Genomic DNA, 27,331 nt, shown 5'->3' with positions numbered 1-27,331 from the left:
CATCATGCCCAGATAATTTTTGTACTTTTATTAGAGGAAGGGTTTCACCATGTTAGCCAGGCTGGTCTCAAACTCCTGACCTCAAGTTATTCGCCCTCCTCGGCCTCCCAAATTGCTGGGATTACAGGCATGAGCCACTGTGCCTGGCCTGACAAATGTTTTTTTAAGAGTGAGTCAGAGGGAGACTTGACACACAGAAGAGGAGGCAATGTGACCAGGGAGCAGAGATTGGAGTGGTGCAGCCCCCAGAAGCTGGGGAAAAGGAATGCTGGCATGAGTAAAGGAATGCTGACAGCCCCCAGAAGCTGGAAGATCTACAGAATGGATTCTCTCTAGGGACCTCAGAGCGAGTGTGGCCCCACTGTATTTAGGACTTCTAGCCTCTAGAACTGTTTTAGAATACATTGCTGTTGTTGAAGTCATTTAGTTTGTGTCAATTTGTTGTGATAGCCTAGGGAACTAATATAATGAAGCATGGAGAGAGAGAGAGAGAGAGGATAAAAGGTGAAAATCATGTGCCAAAACTAAAGAAAAGAGATGCTGACATTTGTGATTAAATAGAATAATTGCACTATTTAAGATTAATCACTTGAGCCTGGGAGGTGGAGGCTGTAGTGAGTCATCATGGTGCCACTGCATTCCAGCCTGCATGACAGAGAGAGACTCTGTCTTAGGAAAAAAAAAAAAGATTAAGGTGGTCCAGAATGCACCCAAGGATAAAATGCAAAGATGATCTTGCCCCATGTATATTTTAGCATACTACTTAGGTACTATTTATTTTTTAATTATCTCCTTTTTACATTTTGACAATTTTACCCCAGTGGTCAAGCCTTGTATTAGAAAAGACAGAAAGAAGGAAAAGAAAGAAGGCAGGAAGGAAGGCAAGGGGAAAGAAGGGGAAGGAAAGGAAGTGGAAGGGAAGGGGAAGGGAAGGGGAAGGGAAGGGGAAGAGAAGGGGAAGGGAAGGAAGTGGAAGGGAAGGGGAAGGGAAGGGGAAGGGAAGGAAGTGGAAGGGAAGGGGAAGGGAAGGGGAGGAGAAGGGGAGGAGAAGGGGAAGAGAAGGGGAAGAGAAGGGGAAGAGAAGGGGAAGGGAAGGGGAAGAGAAGGGGAAGAGAAGGGGAAGAGAAGGGGAAGAGAAGGGGAAGAGAAGGGGAAGGGAACGGGAAGGGAAGGGGAAGGGAAGGGGAAGAGAAGGGGAAGAGAAGGGGAAGGGAAGGGGAGGGGAAGGGGAGGGGAGAGGAAACGTTGCTTTGGACAGAATAAATGGGTAAGGGTTTCTATTTTAATTAGATGAAGATTAATTAGATTAAACCTCTGAGGAAGTCTTACTTGAGCTGAGAAATTAAATATGAGAGGGAGGAGTACCACTGCATTGGTTATAGATGGGTTAGAAGTCTACAAAAGAGTTCATTGAGGAATAGAGTAATAAATAAGTGACTTAATGAGTTTGTGGCCGGGCGCAGTGGCTCAAACGTGTAATCCCAGCACTTTGGGAGGCCGAGGCGGGCGGATCACGAGGTCAGAGGATCAAGACCATCCTGGCTAACACGGTGAAACCCCGTCTCTACTAAACAAAATACAAGAAATTAGCCGGGCATGGTGGCGGGAGCCTGCAGTCCCAGCTGCTCGGGAGACTGAGGCAGGAGAATGGCGTGAACCCGGGAGGCGGAGGTTGCAGTGAGCCAAGATCGCGCCACTACACTCCAGCCTGGGCGATAGAGCGAGACTCTGTCTCCAAAATAAAATAAAATAAAATAAAATAAATAAAAATAAAAATAAAAAAAATAATAATGAGTTTGTATTGTTCTTATTTTGCAAAAGAATGCAAGATCTGGGTAGAGAAAGGGCAAGAGGGAGGACTTCCCAGATTGAATCAATAATATTAACAGTATCAATCTGGCACTAATAATTATTTAAGAAAAGTATTTTTCTGCTTTCAGTTTTATTTATTAAATAGTTTATTAAATTTATTAATATTTATTAAATATTTATTAAAACTAGCCTAATGTTAAAGTCTGCCAACTAGTTCCTTTATTTATTAAATAGTTTATTTATTAGTTTATTAAATTTATTAATATTTATTAAATATTTATTAAAACTAGCCTAATGTTAAAGTCTGCCAATTAGTTCCTTCAAGTTAATCACATTCACTTTTGATTCCCTCTTAACACATTAAGATATTTTATAACTCTGTGAGTTTAAAATCTGATGCAAATTCATTGTGGTCAGGCAAGATGCAAGACCAGTCAGGCAAATACACTTCCCTTATTTTTTATGGGTCTGAACTATCTTTTGTCTTGGGAGATGTATTATTATACAAAAGATCTATTTGGCAATTTATAGTTTGCTTTTTATCTATTCAATTGTTCCCTGGTATTCTTAGAACAGAAAAGCGAACCTTTTAAGAATATTAACATGCAAATTACCTTTAATTACTCTCTAGCTCTTTCAGTTAAACAAAAGAAACCTCTCATTTTAGGTTTAGTTTGTAACTGAATAGAACATTTTATATCTAAACCCGTAATGGAAAGGCTTTCCTATTTCCCACGATTTTCTTTTCTATTTAATGTATTCTCTAAATTTAACACATTATTTAAAATGCCATCCATATACCTGATCAACTTGAAAAGATGGAGAAACACACAAGTAAAGCTTATTATCTGTCCACATTTTATTCTATGTTTCCATTTTCATAATTAAATAAATGTAGACTGTAAAATACTTATTTACAAATCTGTCTGATTTATATAATAAACTCTGAGGAAACTGGAATGAAGTAGTGCTACAAGCAAGGGACAGAATAAAGTTTTGTGTATTAATTACCTGATTTATACTTTAGTCCCTTTAAGTAAAAGAATGTAACAAATAGAAGGATAGTTATTAATATATTTGGAGGAGAAAGAAGGATAAAATGAAAGATACAATGTTCTTAAAAACCGAGAATTTTATCTTTTTTGAGAAGTTTAAAAAATATTTAAACATTTCCCTTTATGTTAGTGCATATTTATGTTATACATTTCATTTACAAGTAATTGTATGGTAAATAGTTACAAAAACAACAAGGAAAAGCTTTGAGTTAAGGAACTCATGATTTTCAGTGTAAAATACATGTTATTTGAGTAATTTGGGAAACTGACAGAAGCTTTCTTGCAGTCAAGAATGCTGCTCAAAAATTAATTTTAAAATAAAAATAAAAGAAAAAAAATCCTGAAAGCTTATGTAGCAAAACAAGTATTGTAGTCCATTACAAAAATTAGCCTTTTCTGAAATCATGTTAAAAAGCAAAAAGATCTTAGAGCAGAATTTCATGTACAGTTCATTTTGGGATTGATCTTATTTCCTTGATAGGTGGTCTTACTTCATCCTGTTGGAGCCCATCATGGAGAGCTGTTTTACAAATATTCTTAGCTCTACTACTCACATAAAAATTCAACCTATGACTCCTGTTTCTGATAAAGTAGCTATTTAAATTCATTAAGAATGTTTCATCATTTTAGTATGCAAAATGCATTGTTAGATTATGTAAGTGACACATGCTATCTTAAAAGTTAATAAATCTCCCAGAATAAATTAGACTCAGATGCTATATTTATTATGGAGAATTAAGAAATACCTAAGGTTACTGTGATCATCACTTAGGAGTTTTGAATCAATTATATGAGAAACTAAAGAAGAAACTTTGACTGGAAAAAAAAATGAACCAACAAGAAAAAAATTATATAAAGTCATTTTATTGGACACACATGCTAAAAATTAGAAAAACCATACATTTTACTCTATCAATCTGTTAGGAAAAACTATAGAATATGATAGTGATTGCATTGATTCTACTTAGCAAATTAAATGCAAAACTAAGATATTCACCAAATATAAAATATAGTTATTTTCTAAGAAATAAAACTCACACATACTGGTGGCAACTGCCATTTTTAGCAGAAACCAAAACTATTTCCTGTTAACATGAAGGAAAAACCATCATTGAACACTGAAGTAATAATCAGGGGACTAGGATGGACTCTCAGTAAGAAACCACTGGAATATACCTGGACTAAATCTATTCTGACAAAATTAAGTATACCAACCGAATAGTTTTGTGTGTGCATTTGTTTTTACTATATACTTTTATAATCTCAAAAGTACCTAAAAGGAGGCAAAACAAGAAAGGATTTGTCTACAGAAAGTAAAAATAAGAATGATTATAAAATATTGTTAAAGAAAAGACACTGCACAGAATAGTCATGGAGATTTCTGTACTAATCACCTTGATCATAATGAATAATCACTGAATTTCACTGGCCTATTTTCCTCCACAAGATTCTATGTTAGGTAAGCAACTTTGGGTAATTCAATAATAGGAAAGATGTTTCTTTTATAACATATCTGATTTGTACAACTATTTGAAATACATTTTATGCTATAAAATAAAAATGGTAACTCTTATTTACACAGCTATTTATTGTGAATTTGTATAAAGGCAGCTCATCCTTAGAACATAATAGACTAGGATTCTTGGTAAAGTATATATTGTATATCTGAAAAATGTAATAGTGACAATATTAAAGTATTGCCACTTAGTGCTGTGTTACCTAAAGAAATTGTCACTTTCTGTCAGTCTTATCACTGACATTTAAATTTCAGATATAGGTGAATTCAATATTGAAGTGAATGGAGCTACCGACATTTGCTTTCCTAATATTCATGGAAGTTTTTGTTGACCTCTCATAGATAAATAAGCAAATAATATCTTCAAAAATATATCTAACTTGACTCAAATACTTCTAAGTATTTTGTCATTTGAAGGGATATGAGCAAGTTGAGAAGAAGAAATGTGGAGAGAGAAATATTCATGAAAACTAAATTTATAACATTAAACTATTGCTCAATTCTTAGAAATTTAATCACTACTTATATTTTAAAGCAAAATATTTTTGAACTTATTTAGAAAAATATGACTTCATCTCTCATATGTCCATTCAAAGTTTTAAACAAAGTATAAAAGGAAATTAAACAGTGGAGGAAATGAGAAAGGTCATAGGCATTCAAGAGGTTTCAACAAATTTCTGGAGGAATGAAAGGTAATTGAAGGATGTGTTAAAATAATTTCTATTATTATCTTTATAGATTTAGTGTCCAGTAAACCTTTTACAAACAATCCAACCTGCTGTTTTGTGTCCTTGAACTTTATTTAAACTGAATTATATTGTACATATCCTTTTGTGACTTAATCATACCACTGCATATTACGTTTGTGAGAGTAAGCCACATTAACATATCTAAATAAAGTTATCTATTTTTTTCTAAAGTGTAGTATTCCACTGTATGACTCTACCACATTCTACTGTTGTTTAACTTTTGCATTGCTTATAGTACTTAACTGAGCCTGTAAATATTTTGGATCACATTTCTTAATGGCCAACCACGTACATACAAAATAAGGAGTGAAAGCCAATTGCTGATTAGAATATATGGTCATCTTCAATATTACTGGATAATACAAGCCTCTTTTTAAAACGGATATAATTTCCATTTCCAGGAAAGCATATGAAATTATTATTGCTCTATATCTTTGCCAGAAGTCTTTCTTGTCAGACTTTTTTTGGTCAATCTGTTGTATAAGTAATAATGTACATATAAAACATTTTCATTTGCATTTTTGTGTTAAAAACAAGTTAAAGTGATTCTAAATATGTATGGTGGACACTTACATTGTACATTTTATAAAGCACATGTACAAGCCATTTTCTTTGTTTTACTGCTGGGTTTTCTGTAATTTTTGCCTGGCTTTACATTTAAATATTGATCGCCAAGGAGTTGATTGTTACATATTATATAAGGTAAAGAATCACTTTAATTATTTTCCATATGTATAACCAGTTTTCTCACTCTCATTTATTGGCAAATTTATTTTTCACCACTGATCTATAATACTAGCTTTCTTACATATCATGAGTTCTTATATTTTCCTTACTGTAGTCTACCTATTCCATTTCATTGATTATTTATTACTTTGTTAATACCACATTGCATTAATTAAGTCTTATAATATTTCCTGTAATATATTCTTCCTTCCTCAATAAATTATTAACTGAATTTTAATATTTTTAGAGTTTACATAAATTCTAGAATTAGCTTGTCAATATCTAAATCAAACCTTACTGGGTTTTACTTTGGATGCACTAGTTACAAAGATTAATTTTGGGGAGAAGTGATTTCATTAAAGTCTTTCAATTCAAGAATATATTTATGTCAATGTTATGTCTATGTTTATTTGAACTTTATTTAAACTCAGTTATACTGTACATATTCTTTTGTGACTTAATCATACCACTAAATATTATGTTTGTGAGAGTAAGCCACATTGACACATCTAAATAAAGTTCTCTACTTATTTGAAATGCATTTCAATATTGCATAATACGTTTGTGTCAAAGCATCTTGCTAAAAGCTCATATTCATTAGGATAACATATCTTACGATCATTTTGAATTTTCTGTGTACTTAGTGTCATCGGTAACATAATAATCTGTTGTCTTTCATAATTCTTATTTTTTTAATATTTACAATCCTATCCCAGTGTCTAAGACCTGCAAAAGGATAAATAAAATTGCTTGTACCATCTATGTTTATTTTGTTCCCAATCACAAAGGAAATATTTTAACATTCCTTTGTTAAGTGTTATAATTTCAATTATAACATTTGAAAACAAATGTTATCAGTTAAACTAGATTCTCTTTTAATTTCGGGTTGTTAAAATGTATGACTTTTTAAGAAAATAAAATTAAATATGCTTATAATATTGTTAAGTTATTTGTTGTGGTGTATCATAGTAATTGATACCTTTACATGAGGCCATTATTGCTTCCCAGGGTTTCTTAGAATAAACATTGGCTGTGATGTCTTACATTTTAATGCATTGCTTATTTCTGCATGGTACTTTTTTAAGTTTTCCTTCATTATTTTCATAAATTACATTGCTGTTTAATTTACTTTCCCTTTACTATCCTTGTCAGGTTATACTATCAGAGTCATAATAGCATAATAAAATGAAATAGAGTATGTTCTTTCCTGTTTCATGCTCAGAAAGAATTGTATGTAAGATTGGAATTATTGTTTTGTTTCATGTTTGAAACAACTTGCCAGTAAAGTCATCATGGCTTGAAATTATCTTTATGAGATGATTTCTGACTACTGATTAAATGCATTTGTTGTAGCACAATTCAGATTTTTCTTTTCACTTTAGGTTACTTTTGGAAAAATGCATGTTTCAAGTAATTGTACACATTTTACATATATTTCCAAATTTATTGAATTAAATGTTTTCATACTACATTAATTTACCTTCTTGATATTTGTATTATTTAAAACAAAACTCAATAAATTGTGGCAAATAAGCCAGACAGTATTTATAAATAAAGTACTACTGGAACACTGTCATGCTTATTCATTGATATACTGTCAATTTATGCCACAACAATAGAATTGATTAGTTGCAACAAACCATATAGCCCAAAAACCTAAAATATTTACCATCAGATCCTTTCCAAAAAACAAAAAAAATTCTTGACACCTGATGTATAATTATTTCCTATTTTGATTCCTGAGATTGCATACTTGTTTCTTCTCTTAATTTTATCAAGCCATTTCTCCAGAGTTTTGTTATTGTATGGCTCCTACAACAACTAACAAACTTTTGGCCATATTTCTTGACTTTTCTTTCCCTGTATTCTTAATCACTATGCATGTATTTTTTATTTCCTTTTATTTCTGTTGATATTTCTAACTTCTACCAATAAATTCAAAACATTTTAAATATTAATTTGTTGTCCTCCTAAAATAAGAATTTAAGGTTCTACATTTTCCTCTAGAATGACACATTTTATAATGTAGTATACATTTTTTAATTAAAAATATTTTATAATTTCCATTATGATTTGCTCTTGGGTGTTGAGTTACTAAGAAGTATATTTCTGAGGTTTTTCTTCGATATGACTGACTATAGATATTTGACTCTAGTTATTCTCAGAAAGAGAAAGCAAAGTTATGGATAATCATTAATTCCAATATCTATATTGACGGAAGTGTGCTAGAGCACCACAAGAAGAAACTTGAACACAGAAAAATAAGGAAGCAAGAACCCAGCAGAGATTATACTCTGAGGGACTTGATGTTCCATGGAAAAGCATAGGTGGGGGTGTCTTTTGCTCCTCTCACCCCTGGGGCAGACTGCTTGTTTCTGAACTGTTGGAGAGCCCTCCATTCTCACAAGCCCAAGCACTGGTGTGGGCCGCAATCTTGGAACAAATTGAAGACAGAGAACAAGGCTAATATTTCCTGCAGTGCCACTTGCCCTTCACCCAGCCCCAAGATGAGGTGGTGGGCACCATACTGGATATGCCTCTGTGGTGGACCTCTATACTGCCTTCGAGTGACAGAGATGCTTGCCCCATCACGTTGACGGCTTCCTTCCTCGTCCCTGCGTCAAGCTGTGGCTAGATTTCTCCATGAGGGCAGAGGACGAGAGGCGTGAGAAGCATCTTCTGGAAGGTCTGCGGGCACCCTCCTGCGGGTGGACAATGAGCGCCTGGGAGGCCGTTGTCCTTGGTTGGGGAGCGGTCGTCTGGATCTAGCCTAGCAAAGAGGCTGCTCCGGATGGGGAGGGAATGAAAACCCCTGCGGCTCCGACACAGATGCCCACGTTGCCCAGGCCTTCACAGACCCCCAAACCGGAACCGCCGGGAAAACGACTGCCAACCGGCCACAACACCCAGGCAGAGACGCGGGGAGAGGCTGACCAGAAGAAAGGCCGACGTGCAAGAAACCCAGCCTCCGGCGCACAGGGAACATGTGTCCCAAGGCGCACGCACACACAGACGGACAGAGACAGAAAGAGAGGGCGACAGAAAGAGTGAGCAGGGAGAGAGAGAGAGAGACTTAAGAGAGAGACGGTAGTGGGCACACAGACACGCACGAGCGCGCGCGCTCACACACACACAGACACACAGACACACACACACACACACCCATAACGGACACAGACATACAGCAGGTAACACCCACCCCCAGGCAGCCCCTGAAGCTGCCGGGTTCTGCTCTCCGCGACTACGAGCCACCGGTGAGACAGCAGCCCACGGGCACACAGGGAGACCTGTCCTCGACATCACAAGGGCGCCACTTTTGGGGAGACTCACCCGCACACCGTCCGCGCACGCCTGAGGCTGGGATCCCGCGCTGCCTCCCCGGCGATCTGTCTGAGGTTTCTTCCTCCTGGGGTTTCTTCCTGCTGGTGGACCCTCCGCGAATCCCGGCCTCCGGAGACCGTCCTGGCAACTGCCCTGGCCAGGACTGGTCTCAGCCCCGACTCTGACGCACGATCACACAGGGCTCCTACTTCGCCAAGTCTCAGGGACCCATCCCCGGGCAACGGTGGCGATCACTGTGACCGAAGCGGCGGCTCAGGCCTCGCCCATGCGCACTGGCGAGGCCGACTCACCCGCCCCACCCCCCCCTTACTCGGCAGAGTCAGGCTGCGGACCCTTTAAAAAATGGCGGCGACGCGGCGGCTGTGGGGACTGGGGCGGCGGTGCTGGAGGTTGCGGCGGTGCTGGAGGTTGCGGCGGCGGCTGCGGCGCAGCCCCGGGCGGCGGGAGGGAAGAGGACTACCAGAGGGGCCTGCGGGAGACCCAGGGTCGGACCCATAGGAGTCCTGTCGTCAGGACCTCCTTGATCGGTCTTTTGCTTGGGTTCCCGGTGAAGGAGGAGCTTCGGGGTGTCGGCTGGGCTGCGCGGACTCCTCTTGGGATCCGATGATGGATCCCACCCGGTGATCGGGAATGGGGTTACAATGCAGTGAGGCGGAAAGGCTCTCGCCGGGGCGCAGAAAGATCCCCAGGGCCGCAAGGCGTGCTGTCGGCTGCAAAGGCACTGACCCACGAGCGCACTGCCTCCCTCCTTCCTGGGTGGAGCAGGGGCCTGCCTTCATCGCCAAGGCCCGGGGGCTCCGGCATCTCGACTTTGCGGCTTCTGGCGACACGGGCAAAGAGAGACAGAGGCTAGTCCTAGCCGGAGCCAGTGTGACCACACGTGGCACTGACATCCCCCAAGAGCACATGCAGTGAGCCTGTGTCTCTGAGGCCGTAGTGGGTCACGACGAGACGGACAGTGATGTCCAGGCCTGCGCCCGGGGGCCACTGGAGACCTGCCCCTCAAAGCGGAGGAAACGCCAAGCGCACCTGAAAACCTGCGAGACAGGGCCTGTGCGCGAGTCCAGTACTCCTACTTCGCCAAGTCTCAGGGACCCATCCCCCAGCAATGGTGGCGGCGCAGAGAAGCGCATGGCGCCGGCGCAGGCGCAGAGAGACAGGAGGCTGATGGGGGGAAGTTGAGGCAGCTGGGGCAGAGAAAAAAATGCATTGCCAAGCGGTTTCTGGGTCATCCACTGACGAAAATGTCTTCCCATCAGCCCTTGCGCTGGTCCCCAGGGACCCTGGCATCCGTCGTTGGCGCCCAGGGTGCGCGTCGGGCCACTAGGGGTACCCCAACTCGGACAGAAGGCCCATGAGTTGAATTTGAAGTTTGTGAGAATAGAGGTGAGGCACCAGGGGCAGAAAAAAAACAGGAGACCTCGCCTCAGACAAACGGGGCCTGGGTCCCCCATGGATGAAAGTGCCTTCCCATTATGCCGTACACTGGGCAGAGTGGACAGTGACGACCCTGGTTCGAGCCCAGGGTGTGCTTCGGGACCGCTTGCGGTACCAGAAAGCGAACAAATGGTCCATGAGCGGAAGTTGAGGCACCTGAGGCAGAGAAAGTAAAGAAACGCGCTGCCGACAAGCAGTGCCTGGGTCCCTCACGGAGGAAATTGTCTTCTCCTCAGCCCGTTCGCTTGGCACTGAGGTCCCTGGCGTCCCTGGTTTGATCCCAGGGTATGCCTCGGGCCACTAGTGTTACCCCAAGGTGGGCAGAAAGCCCATAAGGGGAAAGTGAGGCACCTGGGGCAGAGAAAAAAAAAAAAACTTCGCCGCAGAGAAGCGCGGCCTGATTCCCCACGGACGAAAGTGTCTTCCCATCAGTCCCTGCACTGGGACCCGGGGACCCTGGTGTCCCTGGTTCGAGCTCAGGGTGTGCCTCAGCCGCTAAGTGCACCCCAAGGGGAGCTTTGGGAGCACAAAGCCCATGAGGGAAGGTGAGTTTTGAGGGAGGAGAGGTGAGGCACCTGTCACAGAAAAAGAAAAAAAAACAACCCGCGCCACGGAGAAGCAGGGCCTGGATCCCCCACGATGAAAATGCCTTCCCATCAGCTCCTGCTCTGGGCCCTGTGGACCCTGGAGACCCTGGTTCGAGCCACGGGTGGGCGTCGGGCCCGCTAGGGGTACCCCCGTGCGCCTCTCTGCGCCTGCGCCTGCGCCCTGTGCCTTTGCGAGGGCGGAGCTGCCTTCTCCTCAGCACAGACCCCCGGAGAGCATTGCCAGGGCAGAGCTGAGTTCTCCTCTGCACAGACTTCGGAGATACAGCGAAGCTGAGCATGTTCTCCTCAGCACAGACCCGGGCGGGCGGGCTGGGGGCACCGCGAGGGCGGAGCTGCGTTCTGCTCAGCACACACCCGGGGGACACCGCGAAGGCAGAGCAACGTTCTCAGCACAGACCTTGGGGGCACTGCCTCGCTTTGGGACTACTCGGAGCCGCATCAATGGTGAATAAAATCCTTCCTGTTTGCAGCCCTGAATAATCAGGGTCAGAGACCAGTTAGAAGGGTTCAGTGTGGAAAACGGGAAACCAAAAGCCCCTCTGAATCCTACCCACCGAGGTTCTCCCCAGCCAAGGCGAGGCGGCCGCAGTGCGAGATCCACACCGCAGCCTCGGAAGACAAGCGGGCAGAAATCCCATGAGGGGCAGTTGAGGTTTGAGGAAGGCGAGGTGAGGCACCTGTGGCAGAAAAAAAAAAAAAAACCGCACCACGGAGAAGCAGAGCCTGGGTCCCCAACGGACAAAAGTATCTTCCCATCAGCCCTTGCGCTGGGCCCAGGTGACCCTGGCATTCCTGGTTCGAGACCAGGGTGCGCTTCAGGCCGCTAGGGGTGCCCAAAAGCGGGCAGAAGGCCCATGAGGGGAAGGTGATGCACCTGGGGCAGAGAAAAAAAAAAAAAACAACAACCGCGCCGCCTATAAGCGGGGCCTGGCTCACCCACAGAAGAAACTGTCCTCACATCAGCGCTTGCGCTGTGCCCCAGGGACCCTGGTATCCCTGGCTCGAGCCCAGCGTGCGCCTCGGCCTGCTAGGGGTACCCCAAGGCAGACAGAAGGCCCATGAGGGAAAGGTGAGACACCTGGGGCAGAGAAAAAAATAAAAAAACTGCGCCGCCCAGAAGTGGGGCCTGGGTCCCCCACAGACGAACGTCCCTACCCATCAGCCCTGAACTGGGCCCCGGAGACCCTAGCGTCCCTGGCTCGAAACCAGGGTGCGCTTCGGGCCCGCTAGTGGTACCTCAAGGCGGGCAGAAAGCCCATGAGGGGAAGGTGAGGCACCTGGGGAAAAGCGAAAAAAACAAAAACAAAAACAAAAACGTCGCAGAGAAGCAGAGCCTGGGTCCCCGAGGAAGAAAGTGTCTTCGCATCAGCCCTTGCGCTGGGCCCCGGGGACCCTGGTGTCCCAGTTTCGAACCCAGGGTGTGCGTCTGGCCACTAGGGGTACCCCAAGTCGGACAGAAGGCCCATGAGGGGAAGGTGAGGTTTGAGGGAGGAGACGTGAGGCAACTGTGGCAGAAAAAAAAAAAAAAAAAAAAAAAACACGCCGCGGAGAAGCGGGGCCTGGGTCCCCAACGGACGAAAGTGCCTTCCCATCAGCCCCTGCGCTGGGCCCCATGGACACTGGCGACCCTGGTTAGAGCCCAGGGTGCGTCTCGTGCCCAATAGGGGTATCCCAAAGCAGGCAGAATGCTCATTAGGGGAAGGTGAGACACCTGGGGCAGAGAAAAAAAAAAAAAAACCGCGCCGCAAAGAAGCGGGACCTGGGTCCCCCACGGATGGAAGTGTCTTCCCATCAGCCCCTGCCCTGGGCCCCATGGACCCTGGCAACTCTGGTTCGAGCTCCAGGTGCGCCTCGCGCCCGCTAGGGTTACCCAGAAGCTGGCAGAAGGCCCATGAGAGGAAGATAAGACACCTGGGGCAAAGGAAAAAAAAAACCGCGCTGCAGAGAAGCGGGGCCTGGCTCCTCCACGGACGAAGGTGCCTTCCCATCAGCCCCTGCGCTGGGACCTGGGGAACCTGGTGTCCCTGGCTGGAAACCAGGGTGCACCTTGGACCCGCTAGGGGTACCCCAAGGAGAGCAGAAAGCCCATGAGGGGAAGGTGAGGCACCTGCGGCAGAGAAAGAAGAAAAACCGCGCCGCGGAGAAGCGGGGCCTGGGTCCCCCACGGAAGAAAGTGTCTTCCCATCAACCCTTGCGCTGGGCCCCGGGGACCCTGGCGACCCTTATTTGAGCCCAGCGTGTGCCTGGGGCCACTAGGGGTACCCCAAAGCGGGCAGAAGACCCATGAGGGGAAGGTGACCCACCTGGGGCAGAGGAAAAAAAAAACGCGCCACGGAGAAGCGGGGCCTGGGACCCCCACGGAAGAAAGTGTCTCCCCATAAGCCCTTGCGCTGTGCCCTGGGGACCCTGGCATCCCTGGTTCAAGCCCAGGGTGCGCCTCGGGCCGCCAGGGGTACCACAAGGTGGACAGAAGGCCCATGAGGGGAAGGTGAGGCACCTGGGGCAGAGAAAAAAAAAAAAACGGTGCCACGGAGAAGCGGGGACTGGGTCCCCCACGGACGAAAGTGTATTCCCATGAACCCTTGCGCTGAGCCCCAGGGAGCCTGGCGTCCCTGGTTCGAGTCCAGTGTGTGCCTAGGGCGGCTGGGGTACCCCAAGTCGGACAGAAGGCCCATGAAGGGAAGTGAGGTTTCAGGGAGTAGAGGTGAGGCACCTGTGGCAGGTGTCCATCTGTAAACTGTTTATCCATGTGAGCCCTGATGTCCACCAGGGGCTGCATGTCCCCCTGGGGCTAGATGTTCGCCTGGACCCTTCTGCCCACCTGGGGCCTGATATCCAGGAGAGGCTTAGTTATCCACCTATGGCCATCTGGAGCCAGATGCCCACCTGAGGTCTGGTGTACACCTAAGGCCTGATCTCTACCTGGGGCTTGGGTGTTCATGTGGGGCCTGATGTCCACCTAAGACCATGTGTTCACCTGGAGCCTGGGTGACCATCTGGGTTATGATGTTCAGCTGGGGCCCAGAGTTCAGCTGGGGACTGGGTCAACCTTCTGCCTGATGCACACCTGGAGACTAGGTACCCACCTGGGCTCCAGTGTTCACTGGGGCCTGCTGTCTACCTGGGGCCTTGTATTTACGTAGGACCAGTGCATCCATCTGGGGTCTGAGTGCCCTCATGGAGCCTGGAGTTTTCCTGGGGACTGGGGTCTGCCTTAGGCTTAAGTGTACATCTGTGGCCTCGTGTCCACCTTGGGACAGATGTCCACCTGGGGACGGATATTCAGTAGGGGCCTGAGTGTCCACCTGGTTTTTGATGTCTACCTGGGGCCTGGTGTTCATCTGAGGTGTGATATCCACCTGGGGCCTGGACATTTGCCTGGAACCTGATGTACAGCTGGTGTCTGAAGTTCATCTATGCCTGGTGTCTCCCTGGGGCCAGGTAGTCAACACAGGGCCTGAAGACCTTCTAGAGTTCAGTGTTCACCTGGGGTCCAAAGTCCACCTAGGGCTTGGGTGTCCAAATAAGGCCTGGTGTCAGCTTGAGATTTGTGTATTTACCTAGGGCCAGGTTGTCCACTTGGGGCTTGATTTTTTACTTGGTTTTTGTGTTAATCTGGGGTCTAGTGTCCACCTGGGGCCTGGGTATCCACCTAGGGACTATTGTCCAGCTGGAGACTAATGACTACCTATGGCCTGGTAATCACCTAAGGCTTTGTTTCACTTAGGTACTTGGTGCCAAACTGTTGCCTGCTGTTCACCTGGGGTATGGTGTCCACCTGGGGTCTGGATGTCAGCCTGGGGCTTGTTGTATACATGTATCTTAGATATCCAGATAAGGGTCTGTTTTCTGCTTAGGTGCAGCAGTCCATCTGGTGCTTGAGTGTCAACCTAAGGCCTGATGTCTATGTTGGACCTAGGGTTCACCTGAGGCCTGATATCCTCCTGGGGCCTCAATGTCCAAATGGGGCCTGATGCCCATCTGGGCCCTGGATGTCCACCTGCAGCATGGATGTCCACTGGTACTTTATGTACACCAGGGGCCTAATGTCCACCTAAGACCTGGTGTTCACCTGGGGTCTGATGTTCAGCTGAAGACTGGATGTCCACCTGGAGCCGAGGAATCCACTCAGGGACTGGTGTTGAACTGGGGCCTGATGACCACCCGGGGACAAGGTACACACCAGGCTTGTTGTCCACCTGTCACCAGATGTCCACCTGAGTCCTGATGTCCATCTTGATCCTGTTTGTCCACATTAGTCCTGATGTCCAGCTGGGGCCTAGGTACCCACTGGGGGCTTCCTGTTAACCTGGGGATTGGTGTCATTCTGGGGCCTAACGACCACCTGGGTTGTATTATTCACCTAGGGCCTGGTGTCCACTTGGGGCTTGAGTGTAACCTTGGACCTGGCACCCACATAGGATTGGGTATCAAACTGGCCCCTTGGTGTCCAGTTAAGACATCATGTGAACCTGGCGCCTGAGTGTCCAGTTGGGGCCAAAGACTACTGGGGGCCTGAATGTCAACCTAGAATCTGAGGTTTACTAGGGGCCTAGGTATCCACCTGGGGCCTAATGTCCACCTGAGCCTGGGTGTCAACCTGGGGCCTGATGTAAACCTCTAGTTCAGTGTCCACCTTGGGCTTGATGTCAACCTGGAGCCGGATGTCCACCTGAGTACTGATGTTCACCTTTGACCTGATGTCCACCTGTGGACTGTTTATCCACCCATGGCCTGATGTTCACCTGGGGCTGAATGTCCAACTGTGACTTGTTGTGCACCTGGAACCTAGGCATCCACCTGCAGCCTGATGTTCAGCTGGGCTGGGACCCGGAGTTCACCTGATGCATGATGTCCACCTGAAGCTTGAGGTTCACCTGGGGGCTGGGTGTCCACTTGGGGCCCAATATCCACCTGGACTAGGTACCCACCTGGGATCTGGTGTTCACTCAAGATTGGTGTTCAGCTGTGGCCTAATGACCACCTGGGTCACGGTGTCTACCTTGGACTGGGTGCTCACCTGGAGCCAGTGTTCACTGGGGGCCTAGTGTGCACCTGAGACTGGGGGATGCACCTGGGGCCTGGTGTCTACCTGGTGCCTAGGTATCCACTTGGGGCCTAATGTTCATCTGGAATCTGATATCCACCTGGGGCCTTGTAATTACCTGGGGTCTGGACATCCACCTAGGGCTTGAGTATCCTCCTGGGGCCTTGAGTTTTACTAGGGACTCGTATCTGCCTTGGACCTGGGTGTATATCTGTTGCCTAATGTACACCTTGAGAGTGATGTCCACCTGGGGACAGATGTCCTCTTGGGGTCTGAGTGTGCACCTGGTGCCTGATGTCTGCCTAGGGACTTGTGTTCACCTGACACCTGATATCCACCTGGGGCCTGGGTGTCCACGAGGGGCTGATGTTCAGCTGGAGACTGGATATCCACCTGGGGCTTGGGGATCCATCCAGAAACTGATGTCAAACTGGGGCCTGATGTCTACCTGCGGACTAGGTATCCATGTGAGGCTTGATGTTCATCCACGGCCAGATGTCCATCTGATGCTTGATGTCCACCTTACTCCTGGGTGTCTACTGGAGACCTCATGTCCAACTAGAGCTTAGGAACCTACTGGGGGCCTCGTGTAAACCTGGGGACTGGTATGAAGCTGGGTCCTAATGATCCCCTGGGTCATATTATTCACCTAGGGCCTCATGTCCACTTGGGGCTTCAGTGTCAACCTTAGGTCTTGTGTTCATCTTTGACCTGGTGTACACCTGGGACACCTACGGACTTGGTGTCCAATTGAGGTGTCATGACCACCTGGGGACTGAATGTCAATCTGGGGTCTGATGTAAACCTCTAGTTCAGTATCCACCTGAGCCTGGTCTTCGCTTGGGGCCTTCGGTCTACCTGGGCCTTGCTGTCAACCTAGGGCCTGATGTAAACCTCTAGTTCGGTATCCACCTGGGGCCAGATGTCTTCCTAGAGACTTATATTCACTTTTGACCTGATGTCCACCTGGGGACTTGCTATCCATCCATGGTCTGATATTCACCTGGAGACAGATGTTCAACTGTGGCCAGAAGTGCTCCTGGGGTCTGGGCTTCCACCTGGAGCCTGATGTTTAGCTGGGGCTAGAGTTCACATGGAGAATGATGTCCACCTGAAGTTTGATGTTTACCTGGGGCCTGATACCTACCTGGTGCCCAAGTATTCTCATGTGCCTAATGTCCACTAGTTGGCCTGGTGTTCCTCTGAGGGCTTGGTGTCAACCAGTGGCTTTATGTACACCTGGATTCTAGTGTCCTCCTGGGGCCTTATGCCTACCAGGAGTCTGGTGTACCCCTGGGGTCTAGTATCCACCTGGAGTCTGGGCGTCCACCTGGAGCCTAATGTTGAGGTTAGACTGAGTGTCAGCCTGAGGCCTGATGTCTACTAGGGCATAGGTATTCACCTGGGGCTTGTTGTTTACCTGGGGACTAATGTCAACCTTGAGCCTAGGTATCCACCTGGGGAATAGTGTCCAGTTGCAGCCAGATGTCCACCTATGGCCTGAAGCATGGTTGTTATCCTAAGGCCTTGTATTAGTCCATTTTCACAGTTATAAAAAACTACCTGATATTGGGCAACTTATGAGGAAAAGAGGTTTAACTGACCCACAGTTCTTCAGGCTTAATAGGGAGCATGACTGGGCGGGCTCAGGACACTTACAATCATGATGTAAAGCCCTTTTTACCATGTGGGAGGGGGAGGGAGACCAGAATGGGGATGTGCTACATACTTTCAAATAACCAGGTCTCGTAAGAACTCTATCACAAGAACACCAAGTGGGAAGTCTGCCCCCATGATTCAATCACCATTCACCAGGCCCATTCTTCAACCCGTGGGGATTACAATTCAACATGAGATTTGGGTGGAGACATAGAGCCAATATCAGGCCTGATGCCCGCCTGGAGTCATGACTACCTGAGGCCTTATGTAGACATGAGGCCTGGGCATTCACCTAGGACCTCATGTTAAGATAGGGGCTGGAGTTCTTTTGGTGCCTAGTGTATACCTGGGACCCAGATGTATAACTAGAACCTGATGTTTCAGATGGAAACCTGGGCCCCAGGTGCTCATTAGATCCCAGGTGAAAACTCAGGCTTCAGGTGCACATCAGACTCCAAGTGGACACATAGGCCCTAAGTTGATACCAAGATTTCAGGTAGACTCTGGGTCCCAGAAAAACACCCTGCCCTAGGTGGACAGCTGAACCTGAGTAGACATCAGGCCCCAGATCGACATCTGGCCCCAGGTAGATTCCTTGGCCCAAGGTGAATACTCAGTCTCCAGCCCTAGGGGAATTCAGTCTTAGGTGATTAAGGACTGGCGTTCCTCTGGGGCCTCATGTCTACCTGGGTCCTGGGAGTGCACATGGAGCCAGATGTCTATAAAGGGCCTGAGTGTCCACTAGGGCCTGAGGTTCACCAGGAGCATAGACATCCACCTAGGACCTCGTGTCCACCTAAAACCTGGTGTTCACCTGGGGCCTGGGTGACAACCTGGGATCTGATATTCACCTGAGGCCCAGAGTTCAGCTGGTGCCTATGTCAGCCTGGCACCTGATGCACACGAGACGACTAGGTGCCCACCTGAGGACTGGTGTTCATGGGGAACTGGTGTTCAGTTGTGGCTTGATGAGCAACTGGGTCCTGGTGTCCTCCTGGCAACTGATGTCCACCTGGGACTTCATGCTTACCTAGGGCCTCGTGTTCCCCTGGGGCCTGGTGTGCCCCTGAGATCTGGGGTCCACCTGGGCCTAGTATCCACTTGGAGCCTCATATCCATCTGGAACATCATGTCCACTTGGGGCCTTGTAGTTACCTAGGGACTGGGTGTCCTTCTGGCACTTGAGTGTCCTCCTGGGGCCTGGGGTTCTCCTGGGGCCTGGGTGTACATCTCTGGCCTGATGTCCACCTTGGGTGGATGTCCACCTGGGGACAGATGTTCACTTGTGGCTTGAGTGTCCATCTCGTGTCTAATGTCTACCTGGGGCCTGGTGTTTGCCTGAGGCCTTATATCCACCTGGGGACTGGGCATCCATTTGAGGCCTGATGTCTACCTAAGACCCGGTGTTTAACTGGGGCACAGACTTCTTCCTGGAGCCCAATGTTCATCTGGAGTCTGAAGTTCACCTGTGCCTGTTGTCTACCTGAGGGCTATGTGTCAACCTAGGGCCTGATGACCACCCTGAGTTCAGTGTTCACCTGGGGCCTGACATCTGCCTGGAGTCTGGGTGTCCACATAGGGCCTGATGTTGGCTTGGGACCAAAGTATTTACCTAGGGCCTGGGTGTCTACTTACAGCCTGACTTCTACATGGTTCATTGTGTCAACCTGGGGCCTGATGTCCACTTAGGGCCTAGGTAAGCTCCTTATGACTAAAGTCCACATGGGGGCTGAAACCATCTCAGACCTTGAACCTAGGGCTTAGTGTTGACCTGAGACCTGGTGACCCCCTGGGGTCAAGGTATCCACCTTGGGCCTGATGACCAACTGGGGTTTAAGGATCTACCTAGAGACTGGTGTCAACCTGGAACCTGATGTCCACTTGGGGTCTGGTGTACACCTTGGGCCTGATGCCCACCTTGGCACAGGTGTACACTTTGGGCCTAGTGTGCACCTGAAGCCTGGCTGTCAACCTGGGTCTTGATGCACACCTTTAGTCAAGTGTTAAACTGGGGCCTGATGAAATACTGGAGCCTGATTTACACCTGTGTACTGGGTCTCCACCTGGGGCCTGATGTCCACCTGCAGCCACATATCCACCTGGCACCAGATGTCTATGAGGAATCTGGGTGTCCACCTTGAAAATGATGTATTCCAAGAGACTAGGCATGCACATTGGGCCTGGGATCCACCTGGGTCCTGATGTCCACCTGAGGCTGGTATTGAACTGGGGCCTGTGTGTTCACTTGGAGCCTGATGTTCATTTGGAACCTGTTGTTCACCTAGGACATGGGTATCCACCTGGATCCTGATTTTCAAGTGGGGAGTGGATATAGACCTGGGAACTGATGGCCACCTATGCTATAAGTAACCCAACCACCTGGGGCCTGGTGTTCACCTGCAGCCTGATATCCACCTGGTACCTGTGTGTCAATCTAGTGCCTGGTGTCCACTTGAGGACTAGGCAGACACCTGGGGCTTGGTGTTCACCAGGGGCCTGGTGTTCATCTTGCACCCAGTGTCCACCTGGACCCAATGTATCAACCTGTGGCCTAGGTGGCCACTTGGAGCTTTATGTGCACCTGGGGCCTGAGAGTTTCCTAGGATCTGATGACCACTGGGGCCCAGGTATCCACCTGGGATATCAGGCTTCAAGTGTACACCCAGGCTCCATGTGGACACCAGGCCAGGAGAACGCCAGCCCTTATCTGAACATCAGGTCCTAGATGGACGCCCAGGCTCCATGTGTACATCAGGCCCCAGGTATACACTGGACTCCAGGTGGACACCAGCACTCAATTGGATACACACACTTAAGGTGGATACCAGGCCCCACGTGAATTCCTACACTCCGGGTGAACATCAGGTCCCAAGTGGATACCTGGACCCCAGGTGGATACCAGTCTCTAAATTAATACCAGGCCTCAGATGGTCCTTAGGAGCCATGTGGGCATTAGTCATCAGAAAGTCACCTAGGCCCAAAGTGGACATCAGGCCCCATGTTGACACAACATCTAGTTGGAAGTCAGGCCCCAGGTGGACACCCAGGCCCTAGGTAAATACTTAGGTCTCAAGTTGACAGCAGGCCCTATGTGAACACTCAGAACTCAGGTGGACATCAGGCCTCAGGTGGACATCTGAGTTCATCTGGAACCTCGTGTTATAGGCGCCATGTAAACACCAGGCCTTAGATGGATACCCAATTTCTAGGTAGACATCAGAGCTCAGATTGACACAAAGACTCCAGTAGACATAATGTACCAATGAATATCCAGGCCCAGGCTCCAGATTGACACCACGGTCTATGTGGACACACAGGCCCCGGGTAGTAAACAGGCCCAAGGTGGACACTGGACTGGACATCAGGTCTTAGGTTGACAACCATGCTCCAAGTTGACACCAGGCCCCAAGTGAACATCTGGCCCCAGCTGGACACTAGTCCCCTGGTGAATACCTAGGCTCAAGGTTGACATCAGACCCTATGTGAACACTAGACCCCAGATAAACACTTATGCCCTAAGTGGACATCAGGCCTCAGGTGGTTACCCAGTCCCAAGGTGAACATCAGGACCCTGCTGGGCACCAGTTATCAAGTGGATTCCTAGGGCCCAGGTGAATATCAAGCCCTAGGTGGATACCGAGCCCCAGGTGGATACCTGGATCCTGGTAGACATCAGGTCCCAAGAGGACACTAGAACCCAGGAGTACGTTAGGCCACAGGTTAACACTAAGGCCCCAGATGAATACCAGACCAACTTGTGGACATCAGGCCTGAGAAGGGTCCTGTGGACATCAGGCCTGAGAAGGGTCCAGGTGGATATCAGGCCCCAGGTGAACATCCAGCACTCAAATGAACATTAGGCTTCAGGTAGGCATCATGCCTCAGGTGAACTCCAGGCCCCAGCTGAACATCAGGTCCCAGGTGGATGCCCAGAATCCGGGTGCACATCTGGCCACAGTTGGACATTCAACCCCAGGTGACCATCAGGCCATGGGTGAATACACGGTTTCCAGGTAGACATCAGATCAAAGGGGAACATCAGTCCCCCAGTGGACATCAGGCCCAAGGTGGACACTCAACTAGAGGTTTACATCAGGCCACATGTTGACACCTAGTCCCAGGTGGACATCAGGCCCCTGCTAGATACCTAGGCTTCCAGTGAATTTCAGACACCAGGTTGACATTCAGGCCCCCAGTGGTCATCTGGCCTCATGCGAACACTCAGACCCCAGGTGCAAATGATGTCTCAACTGGATACCAAACCCCTTGTTTGATAACCAAGGCCCAGATGGACACCATGTCCAAGGCTGACACTCAAGCCCTAAGTGAATACCAAACTCTAGGTGAATAATTCAACCCAGGTGGTCATTAGGACCCAGCTGGATACCAGTCACCAGGTTAACACAAGGCCCCCAGTGGGCACCTAGGCACCAGCTGGACATCAGGCCCTATGTAAATACCCGGATCTCAGGTGAACACCATGCCCCAGGTGGACATCAGGCCCTAGGTGAACACGGGGCCACAGGTGGACATCTAGCCCCTGGGTAACATCCAGCCCCAGGCGGACATAACCATTTCCATGGATAAACCATTCCCAGGCGGATATCAGGCCTCAAGAGGATGGCAGTCACCAGGTAGACATCAGGCCTCAGATAGACACCAAGGTCCCAGATGTACAGCAGGCCCCAACTGAACCCCAGACTCATGTGGATATCAGGCCACAGGTAGACACCAAGCCTTAGGTAGATACCTAACTTCAGGTAGTCATCAGACCCAAGGTGGACACCCAGTCCCCAGGTGGACAGTCAGGCCCCAAGCACACATCAGGCCTTAAGTGGACACCCAGGCCCCAGGTTGATATCCAGTTCCCAGGTGATCACCAAGCCCCAGGTAGACACCAGGCCGTAGGTGAGCAACAGGATGCAGTAGGTCATCAGGCCACAACTGGATACCAGTCCCCGGTGATCACAAGGCCCCAGTGGGACATAGATCTAAGGCAGACATCAGGCCCCAGGTGGACATACAGGTCTGAGGTGGAATTCACCCTGAGGGGGACATTCGGCCCCAGGTACGCATCAGGCCTCAGCTGAATAACCAGTCCCCAGGTGGACATTAACCCACAGGTCAACCACAGTCCCCAGGTTGATATCTGGTCCCCAGGTGGCTACTCAATCTGCAGGATAACATTAGGCCCCTGTAGGATCCCAGGCCCCAAGTGGATTCCTAGGCCCCTGGTGAACATCAGATGCAGGTGTCCAAGTAGGCCCTGGGTGGACATAACTGTGTACAGGTAAGGAGTTGTCCTGTGGGGAGGATGAGCAGTCAGCAGCCCACTGGGGTCCTGAGTAGGTCTTCTGGAAGGAGGAGGCTGAGGGGATGGAACCTTAAAGAAGCAACCTCACTTCCTTGGCAACAGACCGTAACAGAACTTAGAATTCTGGTAACCAGGCCAGGCACAGTGGCTCACACCTGTAATCTCAGCACTTTGGGAGGCTGAGGCAGGAGGATCATGAAACCAGGAGATCGAGACCAGCCTGAACAACATGGTAAAACCATATTTCTACTAAAAATACAAAAAGCAAACAAGGTCAGGAGATCAAGACCATCCTGGCTAACACAGTGAAATCCCGTCTCTACTAAAAATACAAAAATTAGCCGGGCGTAGTGGTGGGTGCCTATAGTCCCAGCTACTCGGGAGGCTGAGGCAGGAGAAAGGCATGAACCAAGGACACGGAGCTTGCAGTGAGCCCAGATCATGCCACTGCACTCCATCCAGCCTGGGTGACAGAGCGAGACTCTGTCTTAAAACAAACAAACAAACAAAAAACAAACACAAAACAACTAGCCAGGTGTTGTGGTGCGTGTCTCGTGCCTGTAATCCCAGCTACTCAGGAGACTGAGGCAGGATAATTGATTGAATCCAATAGGCGAAAGTTGCAGTGAGCCGAGATCATGCCACTGCACTCCACCCTGGCCAACAGAATGAGACAATGTCTCAAAAAAAAAAAAAAAAAAAAAAAAAAGAATCCCGATAACCAGGCACCCACATCCTAGAGTTAGCCCCATAGCCAGCTCACTTGGTGGGAGATGCTCAAGAGAGCAAGATGTTCTTGTGCTGCATTCCCACATCTCAAGGCTCCTGCTTCAGGAATGGCAGGAGTGAGAGCCTTTCTTTTCCAACGATGCCCTTGTAGGCTCATCCCTCACCCCAGATGCCTCTGGCCATTTGACAGAAGGCCCCCTCAGGTACCACAGGACAGGAGTCACCAGGTAGACATCAGGCCCCAGATGGAGCTACCAGGCCAGGCCACACCAGTGATCCCACCAGGGCCACATCTGCACATTGTCCTTGTCCAGCTGGAGCCTCTGGAGCTCACTGAGACACAGGCACATGGTGAGGTCACCTGCATTCTGGAAGTCTTTCCAGGGACAATGTTTTCAGGCTGAAATTCCTTTAAATTCAGTGAGGTTGTTTTCATGTTTGGAAATTTCAGTGGAAAGTGAGTGATATTGGTGACCTCTCTCCTTTTTCAGCTCCTGCCTCAGGTGCAGAAACACAGCTATTTCCAGTGCCAGCTGTTGAGCCAGTGCCAGCACCAGGGGCAGAGCCCCTTCCAGGGACAGCGCTGGAGCTAAAGGAAGCTCCAGAGCCCTCCTGCCGCTGCCCTGGGACTGCACAGGACCAGCTGTGCAGTCCTGTGAGAAGCTGCCTGACTTCATGGCACCTCCTGTAGAGCCACCAGCCTCAGCCCTGGAGCTGAAAGTGTGGCTGAAGCTAGAGGTGGCAGAGAGGGGGTGACCAGCACAGCTCCAGCCAGCAGCTCCCACACTGCTCCCAGTCCTGGGCACAGTGGAAGCTATGGAGGCAGAGACCAGGGTGTGCAACCTGGGCTCCTCTGCCTCACTGGAGAGGGACTTCTCTCATTCAGCAGAGCAGCAGCCCTGCTGCTGAAGGCCCTGCTGCTACTGCTGCTGGGGGTGTTTGTTTGCCTGCCTGCAGGAGGTGCTGGAGAGCAAGAAAAGGAGCCTGTGAGTAGGGGTTCCAGCAGGTCCTCCTGCTCCCAGAGGTGACCTCCTCCTCCAGGAATGGAGGTTTGCCCTCAGCTGGGCATCTGGGCCATTTGCCTCTAATGTGCTGCCCAGGATGGCCTCTTCTTGACAGGTGGACAGGGGTTGAGGGGGCCAGGGGCATCTCCAAAGGAAGCTCTTAAACTCAGCAGCAGCACTCCAGAATCTCCATGCCTGCACCTGCCCAAGGATTTATTCATAGCTTAACTAAGAATTTCAAATTTCTACCATAACACTGAAATAAAGTTTGACTTTTTGAAACTTCCATGACTTCTTTCACTCCCTAATATTGTAGATGGTGTTTTTGAGGTGACGTTGAAAAACTCTGATAGTTGTGTGTTTTGTTGTGGTTCTTTGGGTGATTAAATTACCATCTGATCAAGTGATATTGAAAACCCTTCACGTATGGCTTTTAGAAGACTTTGACCTATTTTTGCTTGTGTTGACTCTCCCTCCAGCTTTGTGGAAAGAGGGATCATGTAGGTTCATTTCTCAGGCAGATCAGTCACCTTTTGCCATCAAAGTTTTAGCATCCATTTTGAAAATTTGGTGTACAAGTTGATATTTTGGTGTTTTTAGCTAATCTGGGGTCAAAACAGAAAGCCATAGATGAGGAAGCTTATAAACAAATTTGTTTCTCTCAGTTCTGGAGATGGCAAAATTCAAGGTCAAGTGGTTAGCAGATTCTATGTCTGGTGTGGGCTTGCTTTGTGGTTCATAGCCATGTTTCTACCATGTCCTCACATGACAGAAGAGATGAGGGAGCTCTCTATGGTGCCTTCAATAGGGGCTACTAATCCCACTCATGTGGTCCCTGCCTTCATGATCTAATCATTCCCCAAGGCCCTACCTCCAAATATCATCACATAGGGAATTAGATTTCAACACTTGAATTTGAGGGGGACAATAACATTTGGTCTATAGCATCAGGTTACCAAGAGCCTTATGCATTCGGAGGAAATCCAAAATCTTCTATAAGTATTTGCTGGTCCCCTCTGGGCTTAGGGAAATCTTTAATTGCAGCTCTTGATTCAGCTTGGTCCAAGCCGAAATTCTACGTTTGCCTGAGTAACTTGTTCATGGGACAGAGGGAAGTATAGAGGCAACTGACCATTTGGAGTTTTAGGACAATTGATGGAAGAGGGCTTGGCATCTGGATGAGAAGTGGAGGGAGAATAGAACAAAGGCACAGAAGGAGAGAGCACAGTGAGAAAGGGGAAGAGGGACATCTGGACATAAGGGCCAACTGGAGGGCAGGGAAGGTAATTTTCCTTGCATTTTAAACTCAGACCACATATCACATCAGAATCACCTGAGGGAGACGTTTTCAATGCATATTCCTGGGTTTCTTCTCTTAGAAATTTTTATTAAATCTTGAGTTGTGCTGAATTATCCATATTTATCATAAGAATTTTGGATAATTCTTACTTTGAGAGGCCCAGGCAGTGGATCAGTTGAGGTCAGGAATTCAAAACCAGCCTGGCCAACATGGTGAAACCTCATCTCTACTAAAAATACAAAAATTAGCCAGGCATGGTGGTACATGCCTGTAGTCCCAGCTACATGGGAGGCTGAGGCAGGAGAATCACTTGAATCAGGGAGGCAGAGATGACAGTGAGCTGAGATCACACCACTGCACTCCAGCCTGGGCAACAGTAAGACTCCAGCTCAAAAAAAAAAAAAAAAAAAAAAGAATTGTGGATAATTCTGATGCAATTAGAAAACAAAGCAGAGCTTGACAACCACTGGGTTGGGACGTATATCAGGAAGACATTTGATTATGTAAAATAACTGCAAAACAAACTGAAGGGGAATTATTTTAAAATGCTTGAATATAATTAGATAATTCAGCTCTTCCTATGTATGTAGTTTGACCACATATTTGATGTCTGCTATACTAAGATTGGAAATGTGTAGAAGTTTTTTTTAAAAAATCAGGTAGAAGCACAGAAAAAAGGAGTTGGAGAGAAAAGAAAACTAGCTATTGTCTGGTAACAAGAGAAGAGAAGGGAAACGAAGTAGCATATTTTTGTTCATTGTTTGATGGCATCTAAATTATGATCCCAAATATTTTTTTCCTAAGAAATCCAATAATACAAGTATTCAGAGTGGAGTACCAACACTGATTTACTGGAAAGAGAAGTGTACTCTATTTTGCTGCATAATGTTGAGGGAGAGGGAAAGGAAAATTAGTTGAGTAAACAAGTAAGAGACTGGTCCTCAGGGAAGCTGTCTGCCTGAAAAATCACAACTACTGCACCTACAGATAAGCCCTGAACAGATAAGCATGCAGGGTCCAGCACAGAAGCCTT

General features: G+C 47.8%; 1 long non-coding RNA gene and 1 pseudogene across 1 annotated transcript in view; one reads left to right on the top strand and one right to left on the bottom strand.

Moving 5' to 3' along the window:
- The window catches only part of LOC134809263 (uncharacterized), a 46,030-nt gene extending 36,760 nt beyond the window's left edge, over positions 1 to 9,270 (bottom strand). The window contains exon 1 of the long non-coding RNA XR_010154570.1: positions 9,189 to 9,270. This is a non-coding gene — a long non-coding RNA (uncharacterized LOC134809263). The remainder of the gene's footprint in view (positions 1 to 9,188) is intronic.
- A 5,930-nt stretch (positions 9,271 to 15,200) lies between these two features.
- On the top strand, positions 15,201 to 25,280 carry LOC134809218 (uncharacterized protein C2orf27A-like; annotated as a pseudogene).
- The last annotated feature ends 2,051 nt before the right edge of the window (positions 25,281 to 27,331 follow it).

Source organism: Pan troglodytes, chromosome 22 (assembly GCF_028858775.2).
Source record: "Pan troglodytes isolate AG18354 chromosome 22, NHGRI_mPanTro3-v2.0_pri, whole genome shotgun sequence".
NCBI lineage: Eukaryota > Metazoa > Chordata > Mammalia > Primates > Hominidae > Pan > Pan troglodytes.
The sequence above is the reverse complement of the archived record's forward strand: the minus strand, read 5'-3'. Positions and strand labels throughout refer to the sequence as shown.